A 23,454-nucleotide genomic window follows, 5' to 3' on the forward strand; every position below is an offset into this window, starting at 1 on the left:
TACCCTAGTCCTGCTCAATAAAGGTTGAACTCAACCACGGTCTTTGTTTTCAGACATCTAAATCAGCATGGAGCAGCTGCCAGGGTTGGTGGGTGACAGCGCCTTCCAGAAAGAGCAGCTCCAGGGAACACAGTGAGCTCCACGTTCCAGTTCAAGGGCTCTGGAAGTTCCCAGGTTCCGCCACAAACTCGGCTGGAGCGCTCCCTGGATAGGGACATGTGGCTTTTCGGGTTAGCCCGGGGAAGAGCGGCCGCGGAGCACCCTGGCGCCCGCCGGTGGTGGCTGCGCCGCGAGGGGACAGCTCGGAGCCCCGCCCCCGCCTCGCCGCCCGCCTGGAGCCGGCGGAAAGTTACTGCGTGCTAACGTGGCAGGAACCGAGGAGCGCCCGGGGCTGCCAAGTGCTGAAAGCCTGGGCTGCGTTTCTTACGCTCACAGGCAAGGCTCTTCTGAGAGTCTAGTCTATACACGTCTCCGGCACATAACTGTATTCTTTTAAGCAGTTACTGTATTTTGGAGCAGAGGGAGGAGAAGAGAGTTTGAGGGAGTGGCCGGAAGGCAGGAGCCAAGATCCCCTGTATGTTTTTTTTTTTTTTTTCTGCCTGCCCCAAGATGTTCCTAAAATGGATGTATAATCTTACCTCCTGTATTGTGTACCGCTGAATTTTCAGCATATAGATTTAAAGAAACAATCTAACTCTTTATCAAGTTCAACTAACCTGAGGCTTCCATTCTGTCTATGTGATCATTCTTTTTTTTTTAATTGGGATATAGTTGCTTTACAATGTTGTGTTAGTTCCTGCTGTACAGTGAAGGTGATCAGATGTATGTATACATATATCCCCTCCCTCTTGGACCTCCTCCAACCTCTATCCCACTGGGCATACACCCTGAGAAAACCATAATTCAAAAAGACACAGGAACCCCCAGTGTTCACTGCAGTGCTATTTACAACAGCCAGGACATAGAAGTTGCTCATACATTTTTTTAACAAACCTTTCCTAAGCACCGGCGATCTGTCAGTTACGCAAGGGGCCCTGGGAACCCTGAGAAGCTCACAGTCCGGTGTGGACAGACAGTATAAATGGTAGCTGTGTGTTAGAAGGGCTATCTCTGCACAGAGAGCTGCCCGGCAGAGGTTTTTTTCTGCCAGATGGGAGAGAAGACACAAAGGCTTTCAGGGGAGCCTTGTTAGAGCTGGGGCTTTGAAGAATGACTCTGGCGAGAAGGTCACCAGGTGAACAAGTGGCCTAATTAGGCTGTGATATACATTTATCATCTTTGTCCCATACCTGCTTTTTCAAGGGAAGCTTTAAAAATACAAAAACTGGATTGGAGGTTGGAGGAAAGTCTTGTATCAACATTACATTCTCTGATTATGATCATTGTACTGTGGTCACAGAAGAGAGAGACCATATTCCTGGGAAATCCACACTGAGAAAGAGTAAAGGGAAATGTCTTCTTCCTCCCCATCTCTCTCTCTATATATATATACATGTATGTAATATATATACACACATATATATGCATAATATATATGTATATATATACATATCCACACATTTGTGTATGGTGAGGGGCAGAGAGAGAGAGACCGAGAATGAGACTGATAAAGCAAGTAGGACAAAATATTAACAACTGATAAACCTGGATAAAGAGTACTTGTGCTATACTTGCAAATTTCTATAAATTTGAAATTACAGCAATACAAAAAGCTAAAAAAAAATGTAAAGTACAAAACATACTCAATTTGTTTGAAAACTACCAGAATGATAATGTCTTTCATTACCACCATTCTGAAAGGCAATAATCAGAACACCTAGGCCAGATGAATGCAGCGAGCCACCTAGGCTTTGGGAACTCTGAGGAGTGCAGCATCTTCTGTGGTTACCTCTTCACTCCCCCACCCTGTTCTTTTTTTAAAATTGATGTATAGTTGATGTGCAATATTCCCACTCTATTCTTTTTTCTTAAAACCTTTGAGACTTGAAGGGTGAGAGGGTCAGGACAGCGGTGAAGCCCATAGCAGGTGTGGTCTGCAGAGGGTCTTGAAGGAAAGGGCCTAAAAGATGCTGCCTGTTCCTCTGCAGTGGAACCCCCCCATCCCCAGGAACCTCAAGGAAGTAGTGCCACCAGGAGTGGGCAATCAGATTAGTAAGGGTTTGTGATCTATCAAACAATTTTTTCTATACTTGCTTTCAATATATTTTAAAAAGCAGAAAGCAAAATTTTATAATAATATAAATGCCAGCAGCATCAGCAGCTGACTTATACCAGAAGCAGACTATATTCTAGGCACTTTGCTAACTACTTAATATGGATATTTCATTGGTTCTCCACAATAGCTCCATGAGGTGGGTACTGAGCTAAGGCCCAGCTACTCAAACAGTGGAATTGGATATATAAGCACAAGTGGCCAGGCTCCAGTGCCTGGGCTCTTGCCCACAATTTTATACTCTCAAGGTTCTAGTTACTAGTTTATGTGCATGTAGACTCAGAACTTCAGAGGACATGGAGAGGGGATGAAAGCAGTATGCTTGGTTGGGGCAGTGGAACTGCAGTAATGTTTACTTTCATTTCATTCTTCAGTGTTTTTTGTATATAATTTTTAAAAATCAACCCTATGCATGGATAATTCCTGATCTGGTAGATGTAGTTTGGTATATGTGTGTCTAACACTGAATCTCTGTCACTAAATAAATTACAGCTTCTCTGTGCCTTGGTTTCTGTATCTGAAATACGAGATGCTACTTGCTAACATTTTCTCACTAAGATACTTGCTCTGTGGTTGATATTCTGTGCGTAATATGTGTAGAATATGGAGATTGTGGAGACTATGGGGTAGGGAAAATGTAGGGAGGACTAGGGTGGAGTGAGGCAAATATCTATGAAGATAGTTACTCTCCGGTGGGATCAGATATGCATGAGGCAGCACTGGGCTTTCTGACAGTCCAACATGGGATGAAAACATCGGATCCAAATTAGACCTTCCCCTCTGCTTGTGTGCCTCCCTTTTTTTCCACCCTCTGCCCTGTCTCCCTTCTTCCTTTCTTTTCCTGGGCCATGGAAGTTGTGTTCTGTTGTATTTACATTTTCTCAGATAGAAAAGATGAGCAGAGACTCAGACCTGTGAGAATGTGAGTGGCCTTCAGGCCATATGTCTGCTTGCATCCAGGAACTCACTCCTGGATATCATTTAACTTATTTACCACATGCATGGAAGAGACACTTTTCTATTTGTTGCTTATACACAGACAATTCACTGGGAAAGCATCTAGAAAAAGGTAAAAAAAAAAAAAAAAGAAAAGAAAAATTAGAGCAACCAAAGTTATTTGCTGCTATGGTAGAAACTATGCTGATCCATTTGCATTCTCTTCTGGGTCACCTTTCAAACAATATGGCTAGAAAGCAGGGTTTTCATTTCTCTGCATTATCCGTCTAGGTTCAAAGATGCTTTTGAGAGAGCCAAGGGAATGATGATTTACTGTTGTCAGGTACTTTGAGATCTCAGACAAAGAAACTCTGTAAATACTGTGAATTACTGGGCATTACTGGCCCCAGTATCCATCCCCTCAGTATTAACAGGTCTTTGGAAAAATTAATGAAGAAATGGGTCCTGACATACTGGCAGCAGTAATTGTTTCTGCAAAGATTAAGAGACCCTCTGCATTGAGGACTGTGGTACTCAGTGAAAATACTCACCCAAGAATTACCTTTCTTTTTTTTTTTTTTTTGCAAATGGAAACCACCAAAGATGAAAACCTATTACAATATGAAAAAGCAAGAATCAAAGTTTTTAAAGTCAAACAAGGGAGAGGGCAAGGCTTTGTGTCATGTACATATCTGTACAGGAGCAGAGGGGAGAGAGACATTCAGAGGGACAGACTGGCCTTCAGGAAAAAAAAAGCTGGGCAAAAGGCTTTTGCTCATATGTTTATATTTGCTACAAAACCAGATCCTTTAAAAAAAATAACAACAACAACAAAAAACCATATGCATTCTGGTTGGTGAGGGTGTAGGGCAATAGGCAGTCACATACATTCTTGGTGGGCATGTAAACTGGTAAAATCTCTATGGAGGACCCCTTGGCAGTATTCACTGACATTACACATGCATCTTTCCCATTATCTTAACAACTCCACATCCAGGGATTTATCAAGTACATCTATTTGCATATATACAAAGTGGCATATTCTTGAAGCTATTTGCAGCAGTGCTGTTTGTATCAGTCAAGTCTGAAACAACTTAAAAGTTGATTAGTAAAGGATTAGGTAACTTTTGGTATATCCATAAATGGAGTATTACCCAGTCGTTAAAAAGAATAATGCAGTTCTGTATGGACTCTACAGAATTAGCTCTAAAGATGTAGTGTTCATTGATCTGGTGGTCCAATAGTTAAGACACTGTGCTCCCAATGCAGGGGGCACAGGTTTGATCTCTGGTCAGGGAACTAGATCCTGTGTGCTGAATCTAAGAACTTGCATGCTACAACTAAAACCCAGTACAGACAATTAAAAAAAAACACACATATATATATAGTGTTAATTGAGAAGAACCAGTATGTAGAACAGTGTATGTTTGTGTGTGTATAAATATATTTGAATACATATGTTTGGATTCATCATGCTCATATATTCATAGAATGGATTATTTCTAACAGATTGCATAAGAAACTGATAGCTGGCTAAAAGATAGGGCTTACCTCTGCTTGAAGGGCTTCCCAGGTGGCGCTAGTGGTAAAGAACCCACCTGCCAATGCAAGAGATGTAAGGGACATGGGTTCGATCCCTGGGTCAGGAAGTTCCCCTAGAGTAAGAAATGGCCACCCACTCCCCTATTTTTGCAATCTCATGCACAGAGGAGCCTGGTGGGCTATGTTCCAAAGGGTCGAAAAGATTCAGACACAACCGAAGTGACCAAGCATGAACACACCTCTGCTTTACATGCTTTCAAATATTGTATCACGTACCCTTTAAAAACAATTAAATAAACAGTGTTAATGTGTGTGAAACCACTGATTAAATGACAAAGTACCATTTTCTGGGGGTGGGGCCGGGTAAGATGTATTTTCAGAGCTCTCTCAACACCTGACTTCCCTGGTTACCCACAGCTCAATGCAGGAGGGTCAGCCTTGGAACAAAGACACACTAGGCTAGGGGATGCTCATCTCAAGGCTGTAGGTGGAGTGATAAGATTTCTGTTCTCCTGAGAATCTAAGAAGAACAATAAAATAATAATGATCTCAAAAATAAATATGGAACACTTAGGTGCCAAGCATTGTGCTAGGAGCTTTGTGCAGATAACGTTGCTTCAATCCCACCACAAACCATGATGCTGTCGGTGTAATTACCTCCACTTTACAGGTCATTGTACAGGTCCTTGGTACCATGGAGCCATGGGGCCCTTGCAAATGGAAAATCTGCCGCTGCCCCAGTCTCACTGCCCTGGGCAGCACAGCATCTCTCAGGGCCGTGGCTCCTGCCTGTCTGTTTGCTTCTCTTCTCTGACACCAGTTGGTTTATTCACTAGCTACTGGGCTCACTCACTCATCTTGTTTCTTAAGTCCTTTGAGCATGGTCCTTTGACACCCTTCTCCACCCACAGTTCTCCTCTGTGCTTCAGCTGCCTCCTAACTGCCTCTTCTTCTTGGACCACCTGTTCTGGCCTCATGAGAGATGACTTGAGAAGCCATCCCCACTGGAGGTCAGCCACTTCCAGACTCGAGGGTGGGCTGTCCCAGGCCAGGCTCCCATTCTGCTTCATTTCCCTGTGGCTGAGGGCTTGGGGATCAGCCTTTTCTTTCACTCAGCAAATGTTTTTCTGAGAACTGACCTCTAACCAGCCACAGGGACACTGGGGGTGCAGCACCAACAAAGCGCAAAGCCCTTGCTCTCCGTGGACTCACCCTCTGTCTCCTGGACCTGCAGTCATGGGGGTGGCAGACATTCTGGCCTGGCCAGTTAGGAGATAATAACCATGCCTGACCACTGAGCTCTTGTCTCAGTCCCTATGTTACAGCTCCTGTGCTTCTCTGCACTCTTGTCTTTTCCTGGTTTTCCATCCACCTCCCGAAACTTGGTCCCGTGAACTTCAAAGTCCAAGATGACCAAGCAGATGGCCAGCACGGTTGGGTGGAGAGCAATGGGAGGGAATTCTGCTGGACAATAATGATCAAGCCTGAGCCACCAATAATGAGGTTACCAACGGTTCTACCAAAACTGCTCAGCAAATACCCAAGTGGTGCTCTTCGCTTTTCTCCCTTATTTCTCTTCTGTTGATGCCAAACTGCTTGAAAGGATTCCATGCTGACCTTTCCAGGCTGTCTTCTACATTCTTCAACCTCCAAAAATCCTTCAAAACCCAGCTCCAGGCATTTCCCTCCCCAGTGAATCAGTCCTTAAATTCTTAGTGACAATCATGGCTGCATTTGGGCTACTTCTGTATTCGGTACATAATTTTATTATTACTCTTATTGTGCTATATTGCAAGTGTTTATTTAAAAGTGTTTTTTCTTGACTCTAGTGTAAACTCACAGAAGACAGGTTCCATGTCTTGATTATTTATTTTGAATTTAAATAAACTATTTTAGAAGAATCTTAGATTTATAAAAAAGACACAAAGATAATACAGAGAGTTGTTTTATACCCCTTGCCTGGTTTCCCCTATCGTTAACATCTGGCTTTATGATGGTATATTTGCTATAACTAAGGAATCAACAATAGGTTGTTACTATTTTTTTTAAATGTTTTTTACTTATTTATATTTATTTATTTGGCTGTGCCCGGTCTTAGTTGCAGCATGCAGGATCTTTGATCTTCATTGAGGCATGCAGGATATTTAGTTGTAGCATGCAAACTCTTAGTTGTGGCATGTGGGATCTAGTTTCCTGACCAGGGATGGAACTTGAGACCCCAGCATTGGGAACACAGAGTCTTAGCCAGTGGAGCACCAGGGAAGTTCCTGGGTTGTTGCTAATAACTGATTTTCATAGTTTATTCAGATTTTACTAGTTTCTCCCCTAATGATCTTTCCTATTCTAGATGCCATCCAAGCACCACATCACATTTAGTCGTCTCCTTAGCCTCTTCTGGTCTGTGACAGTTTCTTGAACTTTTCTTGTTTTTGATGACCTTGACAATTAAAAAAAATTATTTATTTGGTTGTGCTGGGTCTTCACTGCCTCGTGGCCTTTTTTCTAGTTGCGGTGAGCGGGAGCTACTCTCTCGTTGAGGTACACCAGCTTCTCACTGTGGTTGCTTCTTTTCTTGCAGAGCACAGGCTCTAGAACATTTGGGTTTCAGTACCTGCAGCATATTGGCTCTGTAGTTGTGGCTCCCCAGCTCTCAAGCACAAGTTCAGCACTTGTGGCGCAAGGGCTTAGTTACCCTGAGGCTGTGGGATCTTCCCGGCCCAGGGGCCAAACCTGTCTCCTGCATTGACAGGTGGATTCTTTACCACCGAGCCCCCAGGGAAGCCCTGACTTTGACCATTTTGAGGCATATTGGTCATGTGTGTTATAGAATGTTGTTCAATTTGGGGTTCTGTAATGTTTTCCTCGGAGAAGGCAATGGCACCTCACTCCAGTACTCTTGCCTGGAAAACCCCATGGATGGAGGAGCTTGGTAGGCTGCAGGCCATGGGCTCGCGAAGAGTCAGACAAGACTGAGCGACTTCACTTTCACTTTTCACTTTTATGTATTGGAGAAGGAAATGGCAACCCACTCCAGTGTTCTTGCCTGGAGAATCTCAGGGATGGGGTCGCACAGAGTCGGACACGACTGAAGTGACTTAGTAGTAGCAGTAGCAATGTTTTCCTCATGGTTAGACTGGGGTTTCTTTATTTCTAAGCAAAATATCTAGAATATATCACCTACCACAGACCAGGCTTTTGATTTCATGGTGAATGAACTGACTAAAATTCAGCTGTTTCTTTAGCACGGTACCTATAAATGGAATCTTGATCAATGCTCTTGGAGAGATGAAGTATGGAACCCAAGTCTTGTAAAGATCTTCCACACAGTTCAGTTACAAAAGATAGCATGTGTTCAAGAAGGAGAGCCACAGAGAATTACCTGTGGTAGCTCAGCAGATGGATTAATCAGCCTGAGTGGGTGAAGCCAGCAACGCCTCTGAAAGAAGGGACTGGAAAAGCAGGGAGGATTTAGAGAGGCCCTTTTCAGTTCTCAAACACGCCATAGCTCCCCCCTGCCTTATGGTCAGCTTACCTGCTGGGCCCAAGGTCTGGAAGACATTGCCAACCCCTCTCCTCTCACGCTGGCTTCTCACTGCAGACCACATGATCAAAGATATGCTCCAAGTCTGTGTGCTGCAACTACGGAAGCCCGAGCACCTAGGGCCCGAGCTCCTTCCTCAACAAGAGAAGCCACCACAATGAAGAGCAGCCTCTGCTCACCGCAACCAGAGAAAGCCTGCGCAAAACAACGAAGTCCCAGTGCAGCCAAAAGCAAACAAGTAAATAACAATTTAAAAATAGGCTTCACCAATCTCTCTCAGCAATTGTTTCCTTCACAGCTTTTGTATAATGTATAATGATTATTTCTTTACTGTCTGTCTCTCTCGCTGGACTCTAAGCTCCTTGAGGACAAGGACTGCATTTTTTAATTCTCTCTGGCAGAGCACATGACCCACAGAGAGAAGCACTCAAGTTATCATGCTGAATCGATAAAGGGTTGATGTTGGATGAGTCAGTCAAGACATGAGACAGTGAGAAAATCCATGAGCCCTGAGAGGCACTGGGATGGAGCAATACCTGGGTAGGCAGTGGGATGCTGCCAGCTCATGAGACTGATCACAGTGGTGTCAGGTGATCCTGAAGGGGTGGCATAATTTGGGCAAATGCCAGCAGTGTAATAGGTGTGGGCTGCAAAGAGGTAGAGGCCATCCAGTGATTTTCCATCTTGGGAAGGCCAACAAGATTTCACAGTGAAAAAGTGGAGGGTCAGGAAAAAGTGGGGTCAAGGGGGGGCTGGGGGCTATGGGAATGTATGTCCAAGTTGAGAATGCACCCCACCAATGAGAATAACACAGAAGTTCCTGGAAGGCGAATGGAGTGCCTGGTTTAACTGCTCTGGTGTTGGTATAAATCCAAGGAGCCCAAAGGGAAAAACAGGGGACTCACATCAATGCTCCCTAGTGAGAAATATAATATGGAAGATGAAGACTTGTGATTTTTGCTCTAGGATTTAGTATTAGTAAAGGACAGCCATCTGTGGAAGCATGAGGAAATCAGTGAGCATCTGGACTCAGGATGGAAAGGATTTCACTGAAATCTTGGATGATTTCCACCATGTTGTCTACATGGTTACAAAGGACAGAATTGGAATATATGCTGATTACCTTGAAAAGTATACACATTCTCATATGAGTTCAATTTTCAAATGCTGATCAAAGGGCAGTGTTTCATAGATTCTGACTGGAACAAGCCCAGTGGGAAAGGGACTAGAAAGTATATGGCAAAGAGACTCTGAGTCCACAGTATGATTTAGAAACTAAAGCAGTATGTGTCATCTCTGTATACCTATATAAATAATTACAATGGTTGAACTCTGCCTATTTCTCATCCAACCCAAGTAACAGCCCTGAAAAAGAAAGATAATGATGATCTGTGTGTTTGGAAGTCCAGAGGGACTGTTGGTGACAGAGCTCGTGGGGTCCCTGGGAGGACCAAGAACACAACCAATCTTCCTCCGAAAAGGTAGGAGTGGGCAGAGGAAGGCATGAAGAGTGGCTGCACTTCTACATCTGAAGGTCAGAACACGAGATCAAGCAACATGTCTTTGCCATTTTAAATCGACAGCCTTCGAACCCCCAGAAGGTAAGCAGATGAGTCCTGTTCACTGACTTGTAGGAATTTCTCCTCTCCTCTGTACCACCTTAGATCAGGGGTAGAAAGGAATGCAAGTGTTAACTGCTGCAACGCCTTCATTTGAGAAGGAAAGAAACTAATGTCCAGAGGACAACATGACCTGCCCAGACTCACCTGGTAGATGGCTTTGGGTCCCAGGATGGGACCATTTAATTCACCTTTCTTATCCCAGTCCTCAGCAACCCACCTGGAGACTGACCAGAAAACTGCCTCTGATTCTACATTTTGGGTTTCACTTTCCATTCGTTTGAATATATTCAAATATAGCAAACACTGTTCACTATATAGTCCCCCCTCGGCCCCCGCCGCCCCCCATACGTTACTTTTAGAGCAGCCTTGAGGTGGCCAGGGGAAAAAAACAAAACAAAGCACTCTTCACATTCACATTCGTTTAAATGGGACTCTTGCTTTCCTGCCAATCTCCAGCTTGTATCAAGTCATTTCCCTAACAGAAAATAGGCATCAACTTTGCAGATGGAAAGTAAATTTCCCTGCAGATATTACCAGGCAGGTTACTAGCACTACTGGACAGTTTTATTTTTACTTTTGTTTCAAGGTAAGGTGGGGAACTCCACATTTGCCAGGTAGTCTGATGAAAAAAGGTAGAGTTTAATTCTTTTAAATTTATTGTTTAACTGTAGTTGATTTACAATGTTGTGTTAATTGCAGGCATACAGCTCAGTAATTCATATATATATATATATATATATATATATCAGATATATATGTGATTCAGATATATATATATAAATATATAAGTATATTTATTTCTTTTTCATATATATATATATATATGTTTTTCAGATTCTTTTCCCTTACAGGTTGTTACAAAATACTGAGTAAAATTCTGTATGCTATATAGTAGGTCTTTGTTGGTTATGTATTTTATATACTGTAATATGTATATGTTAACCCCAAATTCCTAACTTATCCTTCTCTCCCCTTTCCCCTTTGCTAACTATAAGGGTGTTTTTTATGTCTATGGATCTATTTTTGTTTTGCATATTAGTTTACTGGTATCCTTTTTTTTTTTTAAGATTCCCCATATAAGTGATATCTTACGTTATTTGTCTTTCTTTGTCTGACTTAGTACACTTAGTGTGATAATCTCTAGGTTATCCATGTTGCTGCAAATGACATTATTTCCAAAGGTAGTGTTTCTAACTTTGTATCAGCGTTAACATCAGAGGGCAAGACAGGAAACAAAGAACAAGCATGTCGGCTGTGTGCTGAATGGAAGAGCACCTCGCAGGATCCTGGCTTTCTGCTTCTCTTGCCACATACAAACTTTCAGATCCTGAAACATTACGTGGGTTGAAGGGAATTGCTCTGCAGCACCTGAACTGTCAGCTTGGAGGTGGGTAGCTGAGGTGACTTGGCAGGACCTGCCTGTAAACATCGGTTGTCAGCTCATTCGCAAGGTAAGCCAGTTGGCGGCAAGTTAAGGTGTTTTACGCTCCTCTGCATTAAACTGAAGGTTGTTGTGTTTTATAAAAAACCCAGTCATCTAAATATTTCACATTTAGATAGGAAAACTAGACAACATAAAGACAACCATAAGATTATGTCATTAGTAGCCACTTAGATGTATTTCATTGTCATTTATAGGTATGGGCTACTTAAAGTCAGATTTCACTTCCTATGTATTTTCTAAAGGGTCAGATAGCATTGGGTGTGGGGTTGCCAGACAAAATACAGAATGTTCAGTTAGACTTGAATCAAAATAAATTTGAATAAATTTTTAATGTAAGTATGTTCCAAACACTGCATAGGACAGACTTTTATTCATCAACACTGGGTCCATTGCTTAGCCAGTTTATTGATTATTCAGATAATTTTTGCCCCTGCTTCCTCCTTTTTTGGCCTTTCAGTGGCTTAATTTTAGGAACCCCATTAGAGGGTGGAGAGAAATACACAATTCAAGCACATTGGGTGTCCTACTTACCATCAGCTGAGGCTCATGTTTTAGTAGGGGAGGAATTTGATACTTCGGATTGAAAATGGTGATTATCTGCATTCTCCCCATTACCATATAGACAGAATTAGTCACAGACTGATGTTTTCCAGAGTTTGGATTTTGCAGAGCAGTAAAATGTAAAAAGAAAAGGAAATTGTGAAATTGTGAGAAGATCAATATATGGTTGCCAAGTTTAACTTTGATCAAATAAGAATGTTAAAAATACCACAACTGCCATCTTCAATGACCATTAATTCATAAAAGAAAATAACATTTGGATATTTCCAAAGTAGGAAAGATGCACTCTTAGAAGAATAAAAGTTCTTAAATAAATTTGGCAGGCTTCCAATGAACCCATCCTTAGTTTTGTGGAAACTTTGTTGCAGTGTGGTACCAGGTATGCCATAGGAGCATAAAACCTGCAGGGATGCTGCACATCATACAGGTTTGGGCTAATGGGGGTAATCACAGAACAACTTTTAGTAAAGGAAAGAAAAGGTGAACACAGTCAGTTTGGATTTCGACGACCTTAAATTAATAGCTAATTTAAGATTTAATTTCTGAGAAGCATCTTATTTGTACGGGAGTCTGTTGTAACTTTTCTCAAACCAGGAAGCATTTTCTCAAATTAAAAGGTATAGAAAATCCTTTTCTAAATTTCCTTTGGAGCATAGCACACTGTATGTGCTCTTCCATTCTCTTTCTCTCTAAAATGAATGCTTCAGGAAATGGATAATATGACACTGAACTTCAACAGCTTCCCTTCCTAAGAGAGTTCAGAGGTCTTTGAAACCACAGGTAATGAAGCCTCCTGGCTCCCGTGAGCTAGCAGAGTGGTGACCCTGACTGAGAAGAGTTGGCCCAAAGGCAGGTGTAGTTGGTAGCAGTGCTGGGAGACGGAGTCCCCAAGTTCAGAGTTTCCATCACCCTTCCCATTTTACACAAAGGACAGGGACGGTATGAACATGGAGAATTGCCTGAAATTGCTGAGTAATTAGTAGAAACCATTAATTGCCCAATCCAAGTCTTGTGGGTAATTTTTTTCTGTCCTTCTTCTGCCTGAGAAACACATATGAAGACTTCTTGCCACAGGAACTTTTCTTTAAATAGGACTGAAATTCAGTTTCATAAGCCACAGAGAGATCCAAAGTATTATTTACCAATGATCTTCAGATATTCTTTCCTTCTCCCCATGGCTAGAAATTTGGAAACTTTTTAGGGTCTCTTGGAGTCAAAGTAGTAGGCACTGAACTCACAACACACACACACTGAAATATACATTAGCATATGTTTAAAAACATGAAGAATACCCCCAACTTTTAAAATATTTTGATACACTTTTATTTTCCTAGTTATAGGGTTATTTGGTGTCTTTTGATTCTACATATCCACTTGATAAAATTGATATTATCATAAAAATATTTCTCACTTTATAACTATCCATAGCTTTATTTTAAAACATATACTACAAATCACATGAAAAATATTTTTACCCCTCATTTTAACAAATGATAATTTCTGCTGTAGGGCAGTGGGATTGAGGGCCTTTTATGCATTATATTTTCCTGTGATGACAGCACTTTCATAAGTAAAATAATTGTTTATTACTTTCATATTAAGTAAAAACCAAAGATAAAAAACACATGCACTTCTATCGAAACTAATTTCAATCTGAATTTTAAGCATCACCTCATAATTGAAAGTGAAAGTCGCTCAGTCGTGTCCGATTCTTTGCAACCCCATGGACTATACAGTCCACGAATTCTCTAGGCCAGAATACTGGAGTGGGTAGCCTACCCGTTCTCCAGCGGATCTTCCTGATCCAGGAATTGAACCAGGGTCTCCTGCATTGCAGAGGATCCTTTACCAACGGAGCTATCAGGGAAGCCTACACTTAAGCTTACCCTGTTAACCACCGTCTTCTTCCTGGCCTACCTGAGAAACTCAGTACCCCTTCCTTATTTGAGACATTTGTCTTTCTGAGAGAAATGCACCCAACTTTTTTTTTTTTTTTTTTAGCCTCTCAATCTCAGCTCTTCTGCAATTACTGTAGCGCAGGCATTTTCCTCCCAGGCCTTTTCCACATCGGCTTGTTTTCATTCCCCTCTCTTTGTTATTTGCCTTACTAATTCTGACATGATGACTTCTTTCAGGCTCAGCCAAATAGAAGTGCGAGATTTTGGCTTGGATTTCACACTGATGTTTCACAGAAAGGCAGCTCTGGTTCCAGGTACTTGATAAACATCTAACTTCTTGCTGTTTCTAAGCGATGATCATTTTGGTTAGCAAGCGCACAGCCCTTCAGACATCGTTCCCTCCTACACAACAAGTGAGCTAATGACACCCATGGAGTGTGGCCGGCTCGGCTCTCTACTTCTTTTGAATGTTTTCTGTCACCTGGGCCAAGCTGCTTCGGCCGGGACTCTGCACAAGGGGGCTGCCTCAGGGCAGGTGGAGGGGTTCAAATAACCGTGGCCCTCACGTTGCAATGTAAGGAGAGCTGTTACTTTACACCCTTCCCATGTATTTCTCTTCCTAACCACCAAGTGTGAGGATAATGTGCTATTTTTATTTATTTTCAGGGGAGTGAATATGAAATCTTAGGGTGATGGTGGCATATGGCTGAATTGTGTTTTTTTTTTTTTAATATCATATTTTTTTAACAAATGAACTCTGTGTGTGTGCGTGTGTGTGTGTGTGTGTGTGTGTTTTGGCTGTGTTGAGTCTTCACTGTATTGCTTCTCTAGTTGTGGCATGTGGGCTTAGTTGCCCTGCGCCACGTGGGATCTTAGCTCCCCGACCAGGATCGAACCTGCATTCCCTGCAGTGGAAGGTGGTGAATCATGTCTTTTAGTCCTGACTCAAATAAGATGTTTTTGGTGGTTGTTGTTGTTGGCAAGAGGGGAAAAAAGAGAGCTCTGAATCCAAAGAAAATTAGATGAAGAAGCTAGATTTTCCTAATTCCTGGGTTCTAGATATAAAGAAAACACAGCCACAATGAATAATATAATCAAACTGGAGGAAGTTGTAATCACTGACATTTTTTTTCCTGGCCAGACACCCCAAATCTGTGTACTTAGATTTGTAATTACATTTGCCCCTATCCATTTAAAATATGCTTTCTGCAATTAGAATACAACAACAAGATTTAAAGGGAAAAGAACCAGCTAAAAAGCTTTCCAAAAACATCTAAGGCTTCTTGGACAGCGATACTTTCATTCAGGGATGCTGTGTGGTCTCATAGAAATGAATCAGAGACTTGGCCCTCCATTTCCTCAGAAAGAAACATGCTTAAAATTATTAGAGTAAACAAGATGGACAAAGTACAATCTGCATTTTGCTTTTAATTTCAACTAAAAAAAAAAAAACCAACTCACTTTGAACTTGTCTGGAGAAAAATACTGAGCCTGTTTATCTCCCTTCCTCTGCCCAAGTCAACTCTGGTATGACTGAGTGCCTTTTCAGTTCCTTCATTTTCAGATCCGGCTCTTGCTGTGATTGTAATGCTGTTAATAGCGATAGTGATCACAGGGTTTATCACTTAAAGAGTCACCATTTTAAAACACCAAAATAAAATTTTTTAGGTTAAACGTTCCCTCTGCCTGTTTCTCAAATGAACTCCCCGGTGAAGCATGTTTATGCGTATTTAGAAATGGTCTACCAGGTGGGCAGAGAAGTTCACCCAGGTCCTTACAGAGACCACTCCTTTTCACTGTGCAGGAAATCTGTGTTTTATTCCTTTCAAGTCTCTCTTCTCAGACTGGAAAGGACAGATGGAAACTACCCCATCTTGCAACTCTTGGAAAGGTGTGTGTGGGGGGGTGGTGTCCTGCTCATATTCCCTGGCTTTTATTTAGATCAAGTGTGGGTGAAAGAGAAGAGGAAACTAAACCTTGAGGGAGGAGAAGAAGGGAAAGTAGCCACCTTACAAATCACCTAGCAATCTGCCCTTTGGAGGAAACTGACTCACGATAGCTAAAGTACCTTAACGGATCTGAAGTATCCAGTGGTCTCTACTCTCAAGCAGAACACAACCTAAGATTGCTGAAGAAAGATGCCTACCATTGATTCTTTTTAAAATTATTATAATAATTTATAGAGGAAGAAAATAATTATTTTTCCTCTACCCACCTTCGTTCCTGTTTGGGGTTCTGCAAATTAGAATGATAAAAGATGGGGAAAAAAAAGAATGATAAAAGATGAATGAGAGGAAAACAAGTTTCTGAACTCTACACATAGGATACTCAGTGATGAGAAACTCAAAGGAATGGTTCCAAGTCGAGGTTCTGTGGCATCTTGTGTGTGTGTGCGCTCGGCTGCTTCAGTTGTGTCTGACTCTGTGTGACCCCATGGACTATAAACCCACCATGCTCCTCTGTGGGTTCCCCAGGCAAGAATACTAGAGTAGGTTGCCATTTCCTACTCCAGGGGATCTTCCCAATCCAGGGATCAAACCCTTGTCACTTCCGTCCCCTGCATTGGCAGGTGGGTTCTTTACCATTATTGCCATCTGAAAAGCATTCTAAACATTCTATGCATCTTAGGAAAGAACAATAAATTTATAGAGAAGTGGCAATGCCAAGGAGAAGGGTTTTAGATTTCCAAGGGTGGTAAACAGTAGGAAGGTCAATACAAGGGGGAACCAATGGAAAATAAAGATTGTTTTAGCAAAGTTTGTTATGTAGATTCCTCTGGTGCAGTTTCTAGGCTGGTTAAGAGTCTAGAGTTGTCTCTGGTGGTTAAGAATCAGCCTGTTCTTCCTGGTAGTAATGGGGAGGTCACAGGGCTTGTCTTGTGCTTGCTTTTTCTCAGTGGTTTTCAGTTCAAAATAAGCCTTTTGCTTTAAGCAAGTTTTGGGTAGCATACTCTGAAGCCCATTCAGGTTCAATTTCTCCTTCCTAAAATTAAGACATATACATGGTAGAAAGTTTGGAATGTATACAGAAGTTTCAAAAAGCATGCACAAACATGACTAAATCTTATTAGTCACATGCAGCCACATTTAGGAATGGTTCCAGTATTTTTTCCTAGGCTCTTTTTTTTTCTTCACATAGCTGAGCATTCCTTACACAGAATTTCACATACCATGTTTTTGTTCAATCAATCAAAAATGTTTTTCTCATGCTATTGTTCATTCTTTAAATATTATTCTAATGGCAATATCATTTTCTATCATATGAGTATATCAAAATTTATTGATAATTTTCCTAATATTAGACATCTCGGGTATACTTAAATAAATATTTTGTGTGTGTGTACAAATCTTAGCACTTCAAATGATCTCCTTAGGACAATCTACTAGAAGCAGCAAGATGGGATCAAAGAATATCATTTTTCTGGTCTCTAGTACATATTACCAGGAAGGTTATAACAATTTACATTAATACCATACATTAATGTCTTCCTAAAGCTCTGACTGGATTGATTAATGTCATTTAAAAATCTTTGCTATTTTGTCATGTCCCTGTTACTTAACTTTGTATTCGCTGGTGAGGCTGAGAATTGTTTAGTATATAATTAGCTATTTGTATTTTCTCATCTGTGAATGATCAGTTCATGATCTTTGTCCATTTTCTCATTGATTTACTATAACACTTTATAAACCAGTTATTAGCTTTCTTTGTGTCTCAAGTTTTGAAAAAAAAAATACATCTTCTTACCAATTTGCCTTTGCCTTCTGATTTTGTTATGATTATTTTTGAGGTACAGAAATTTTATATTTCTCTGTATTCTAATTTATTGGCCTTTTACCCTGATATTTCTTCCATTGCTTTAGTGTATATAAAAACTTTATCCATCTAGACTAGATAAATATGCAGAAATAACATTCTTCTAATTATTTAATAAATTTTCCAAAAATAGTATTTCTTAAATCTACCTAGAACTTAATTTGTTACATGGCATGAGGAAAAATTCCTTTTTTTCCTAATAAACTCACATCCTGGCACCACTTACTGTTTTCCCCACAGTTTTTATATGTATTCTCTATACACGTATTCAAGACTATTCTTAAAAATGCAAGATTGCATTTCAGGGTTTTCTACTGATTTCTTTGCTTATTCTCTTACCAGTAGTTTCTCCACCCCTAATTCTTCTTTTTTGAGGTTCTTTTATCTTTTGCATTATACTCTTTCCACTTAAAAGGTGGCCAAGATGATGCACAAAGAAGATTGTTTCAAATTACTGGAGAAAGACAATCGCTGCCTTTATAGTTTTGGGTCTTAGGTGAAAAAGATACAGTATTAGTTCCTGCTATGACACAGAATATCAGAAAGGACTTTCTTAGTTTCTTGACAGTCATAGTAATAGTAATTTGTAGAAGAAGAATTACGCATTTTTTTATTCATCTCAAGAGAAGAAAATTTCCACTGAGGAGATTAAGACGTTTAATGTTGAAAGATCATCTCTGCTTCTAGGGCACCAGTAAAGATTTCAACCCATGTATCTGCAGAAAATTGCCAGAAACTGTCACAAAATGAAAAATGAGAGAAAGCCTGATGGTCCTGCTAGGTTTCTATAAGGTATGTGCCAAGTAATTTTTTGTTTTTAAGGCTTAACAGTAAGTATCTTAGGATGACAGAGTTATAGTTGGCTTTTTTTCTTCTTTAATTTCATTACATTTTCATTTCCCCTCAAATTACATAATTTTTTTCCCCCTTCATAATGGTCTGTTAATTAACTTCTGAAAATACAGTACTGGAAGCCTTAGTCCCAAAAAGTACAATAGTACCAAAAGTATATTTTATGTTTCTTTACCTCTTTTCTTAACAGACACAGCAACACTAAAACTCATCTCATTAGAACAGATTTTGTGAAAATGAGAAAGGACATTTCTAAACCAAGTGCTTTTCCTCTGAATAAGATTTAACCCAAAATGAGGTTTGGGACTGGAAGAAGGTATGAAAAACTACCTCTTAAAATTTCTATATCTAAAGCTGTATATCTTTTGCAGTAGCTTTTTTTTTCTCTTGACAACCAAGGATTGATACATCTTGCATGTTAAAGAGTAGAAGACTATCAGTAAACACTGACCCGCTACAATTTACTTTCCTTGTAATTTCCCTTTTTGTGATGCAATTGGTGCTCTTTTACTGTCTTAAAATTTTCCATTTTTCTTTAATGGTCTCTACTTTCCTCTTTTCTTAGCGCTTAATTGTTCTGCCTTTTCATTAGTAGATAATTCTCTCTGGTTGACCAACAGTGATGGGGGTCAGAGTCACAGACAATATATGATATCTGGTTTTGTCTCCCTCAAGAAAACTTAAAACTGTGCTTCAGCCTAAAATTAGTCACTTTAAGCATAAGTGCTAGTCAGCCTCTGTGGTGGCAATCATTTAGTTGTTGTAAGCACTTCAGAATACCTGGTGTAATTTTTTCACACACCCGCCCCCTGCCCCCCAAAGCAAGTTTATCTTTGTTCTTAAACTATAAGCTGCACTTGGTATTTCTTTTCCATGCCACATTAAAAAGAAATAAAAATCAAGTGCCGTACATATCTCTTCAACACATAAACAACTAGGTAATAGTCCCTTTCCCCCTTAAACATTTTATGCTTGTCTTCCTGTCTTAGAATCACGCTTAAAAGCCATCAAAACACCCACAGAACCAGTAGCTCTTCATTTTGGGGGCATGGGGAGTGTTGGGCATGTAAGGTGTTTGCTCTACCGAGGATGTTCAAGTAATTTTTTGGAACGAGGCTTCTAATGGATAACCCAGGGAGATGGATAACTCAGTATCTTCTTTCAACTCAGATACTGTCAGGGCCAATGTGCCTTTCAGGACGCAGTCTGTGAGATTCTGAACATTGAAAGTGTAAAAAAAATTGAGCCGGACAAATCCTTGCCACCACTTTTTCTGCTAAATATAGATGAGTTGTCATCAGGTTGCACAAGCAACTTCCAGCTACAGCTCCTCTGGAAGAGAAGCTGGCACACGGCTTACGTCTGTGGTCGTTAAAATGCATAGAGAAGATCTCACCCTGACCTGGGTGTTCTGGGGAGAAAGGAATCTAGGTTTTGGTTAAATATATAAGGACACACTATGGGGGAGGATGTAAAGCAAATGATGGTATTGGCTTAAAACCTCATTAAACAGTGATAACTTGGAAGAAAAGATGTACAGAAGGAGTGCTTCCCCTGGAGTCTGTGTTCAAGTTCCTCCTCTAGTACTGCTTTGCAAGCCATGTGGGAAAAGGGGATGAAGGTATGAAATATGGTGTCAGATGGTCCTGAGTTTAAATCTTGGCTTAATCTAAACTTTTGTTTGATTTGGAGTTACTTAACTTCTCTGAGCTTCAGAGTCCTAATACATAAAATATTAGGTAAAATAATATCTCATGGTCTTACCAGGGTTAAAGTACAAGGCATATGTAATATAGATGCCTAGCAGGAAGGGGCTGTATAGAACAGGGAGCTCAGCTCAGTGCTCCGTGATGACCTAGAGGGCTTCGATGCTGGGGGGAAGGTGGGGGAGACGCTTAAGAGGGAGCAGTTATAGGTATACATATAGCTGATTCACTTTGTTGTGCAGCAGAAATGAGTACAACATCGTGAAGCAATTATACACCAATAACTTGTTTTAAAAATTAGATGGTACTACTAATCGCTTAACTTCTGTTGGTGCCTGCCTCCTTATCCCAACTGAGGCAAATAATTTAAGCTTCCCTGAAAAGAAAAAAAGCTTGTTTTTCTCTTATCAAATCCTACTGCTTCTGCCTTTAAAGTATATCCAGAATTTGTCCCTTTTTTCCCAACCCCATGGCTACCAAGCTAGTACAAGTCTCTCTCACCAAGGCCAATTGTCAACAGCTTTCTATCAACTTGCTCTTTATTTCTAAACCCTGTACAATCCATCATTGCAGAACAGGCAGGGAGAACTTTCAAAAACTGCATGTTAAATCATGCCATTCTCCTACCTGAAACCCTCCAATGAGTTCTTACTGAGAATAACATCCAGACCTCATCACAGCCTTCGAGGCTCCATGAGATCTGGCCCTTTCTACCTCTTTCCTCTTTGATGTCATCTGCCATCACTTTCTTCTTTTATTAATATTTTCCAGCTCTATTGGCCTAATTTAACTCCTGAGAACACATCATATTTATTTGTACCTCAGGCCCTTTGTATGTGCTGTTTCCATAGCTTGGAAGAAGTTCCTTCCGTATTCTGTTGTGGCTGAAACCTTCTCAACAGTTAGGTCATGTGTTCCCTTCTAAAATTTGTCTTCCCTGGTCAAGACTCTATCACAGCCCTATTTCATTTTGTTTTTTCATAACACTTATCACTACATGAAATTATTTTAAATTTGGCTTCTCTGATTTCCCCACTAGGGATGTAAACTTCATGAAAGAAGAGGACTATACTTTTTACCTCCAAATATGCCCAGAATACTCAGTCAGCATGTGGTGAATGAATTCTGAATAAATATGTAAAATGGGGTAATAATATCTTCCTAAAAGTTTGTGACTGGATTTGACAGTCTTTCTGTGTCTTTCTGTTTCTAATGAGTCTATGTTTCCTTGAACAGCAAGACAGAATAACAGAATAATTTTAAAGAAATGTAGTTAGGAAATTGTCACATACCCAACATATAGTTATTCATATTAGGTTTACCCAGTCAAAGCATTTTGGGTATGAGCTTTAATGAAAAGTTTGGAAGGACTTATAGTTTGCATGTCAAGTATTTGTATATGAAGGGATCCTCTTAAACTACTATTTAAAAGCTATGTTTCTTTCAGTAGCATTAACGTTTCCCCAACAATCCTATTTACAGTTTGCTTAGCATATCTATAGTCCACAGATCTTGAAAGGGAATATGATTCTACAGCATGTCAAATCTGCTAAAGGAAACGGCCCAGGTGAGCACAGGCTGCATGCCTGGCATACTTGTTCAGTTCAGGGAGTTATTCATTCCACTTCTGGGGCTGGGTTGTAAGGGGGACACTGTGCAAACTGGATTAATCCTAGGGAAGGAGCTAGAAACTCTGGTAGGGGAAGAAAACAGGAAGGACTAATTGAAATGAGGCCTAATTGAACCCAAGTCTGATAGTTGTCAAATATTTGAAGGTTTCTAATGAAAAGATGCTATGCTGTACATGCCCTGGGACAAGTCTAGAACTGATGAGTAGAAGCTACTGGGAGGCAGACTTTGGTGCCATCAATGGAGGATTGATGGTCAGTCAATCCTAAAGGAAATCAACCCTGGATATGCATTGGAAGGACTGATGCTGAAGATCCAATACTTTGGCCACCTGATGTGAAAAGCTGATTCTTTGGAAAAGACCCTGTTCTGGGAAAGACTGAGGGGAAGGGGGCGACAGAGGATGAGATGGTTGGATGGCATCACTGACTCAACGGACAGAAGTTTGAGCAAACTCAAGGAGATAGAGGACAGGAAACCCTGGCATGCTGCAGTTCATGGGGTTGCAAAGAGTTGGACACTACTTAGCCACTGAACAACAATAACCATGGAGGGACTCTCTAACAGTCAGTCTGCCCAAGGGCCTGCTTAGAAATACAGTGAACAGGTACCACCACTGGATGTTTAACTTTTAGACAGGCAGACCACTATCAGCAGTGCCCTACAAAAATTCTTCTAATTATAGATGGGCAAGTTCTCCTGGAGCTCATTTCACAAATTCCTGGCTGACTAGTTGGGCCTGATATGGTGTGATTTGCATCATACAGTGTTCTTTCTAGTATGTAATGTTGAGAACATGATGAGTCTGTTATGGCTAATAATTTAGGCCCAGGAGATTTTGAATTTCAAAAGTAAAGCTAGAATCTCATAGACCCACAGTTTTACTTTCTGACCTGGAAATAAGTTACTGGCTATTTTTCCTACCCAAGAGATTTCTTATCTGGAAGGCTGAAGCAGGCGACTCCTCTTCTTGGTGAACAATAGTGTGTGTTCCAAAAATAACCCTGGGTTTAGGGATAGAAGATCAGGCTGAAGAGTTTAAGGGTTGAATTAGATCGCCTTTTAATTTTCAGCTTAAGAGCTATCTGTTGGGCTTTACCTCTCTCTTCTGCCGTGGTTGGGGGGGGTTGGGGGGGGGAGGGGGATGGTAATTCTAGGCAGAAGCTGACCCTCTGCCCCCATCAGGGACATCCCCCAGTCTGACCCCTCTTTTCTCCTTCCTTTCTTTCCTTGCCTTTCATTAGCAACCCCCACGAGCCTTTGCACACTTAGCATGAAAATGAACCCATTGTATTTTTGGAACCCACAGAGGTAGCCCTGAGGGAAGTCACTCTCTTGCTTTTAGCAGCTAAACAAAAAGGTGTCAAATCATCTGCTGACTCTTCTAGAATGGGAAAAAACAAACAAACAAACAAAAAACTGAGAAGGAAGGTTCAGGACAGTGTGTGGCCACTTGGACAGAATCTCCTGACATGGGCTTCTCTGAGACTTATTAGTAACCAAAGCGGCTGTGTGAATGTCTGTATGTTTCTCTCACCTTCCTGGGAAGTTACTAGAATAACATGGGAAGCCATCAGGAATTTTTTTTTTTTTTTTTCCTTAAATGATTCATTTTGAAAACCTAGTTTCACACTGCTTTGAAAATGACTTGGGGACAGGACTAGTTTGAGAAAATTCCGTAGAGCCCTTTGCAAGGTT

General features: G+C 40.8%; 1 protein-coding gene and 1 long non-coding RNA gene across 8 annotated transcripts in view; one reads left to right on the forward strand and one right to left on the reverse strand.

Annotated features, from left to right (window-relative positions):
• Positions 1–23,454, reverse strand: part of RORA (RAR related orphan receptor A) — a 779,268-nt gene that overhangs the window by 137,043 nt on the left and 618,771 nt on the right. The window lies entirely within an intron of this gene.
• LOC122704316 lies at positions 9,598–21,299 on the forward strand. Of its 4 annotated transcripts, XR_006343835.1 has the most exons (7): positions 9,598–9,832; positions 11,059–11,304; positions 13,994–14,070; positions 18,257–18,361; positions 18,612–18,737; positions 19,935–20,042; positions 21,167–21,248. It is a non-coding gene; the product is annotated as an uncharacterized LOC122704316 (long non-coding RNA). The 4 variants fall into 4 exon arrangements; XR_006343833.1 differs by lacking the exon at positions 19,935–20,042 and having other exon boundaries at positions 21,167–21,298; XR_006343832.1 differs by lacking the exons at positions 18,612–18,737; positions 19,935–20,042 and having other exon boundaries at positions 21,167–21,299.

The sequence above is a fragment of the Cervus elaphus genome, chromosome 12 (genome assembly GCF_910594005.1).
Source record: "Cervus elaphus chromosome 12, mCerEla1.1, whole genome shotgun sequence".
Lineage (NCBI taxonomy): Eukaryota > Metazoa > Chordata > Mammalia > Artiodactyla > Cervidae > Cervus > Cervus elaphus.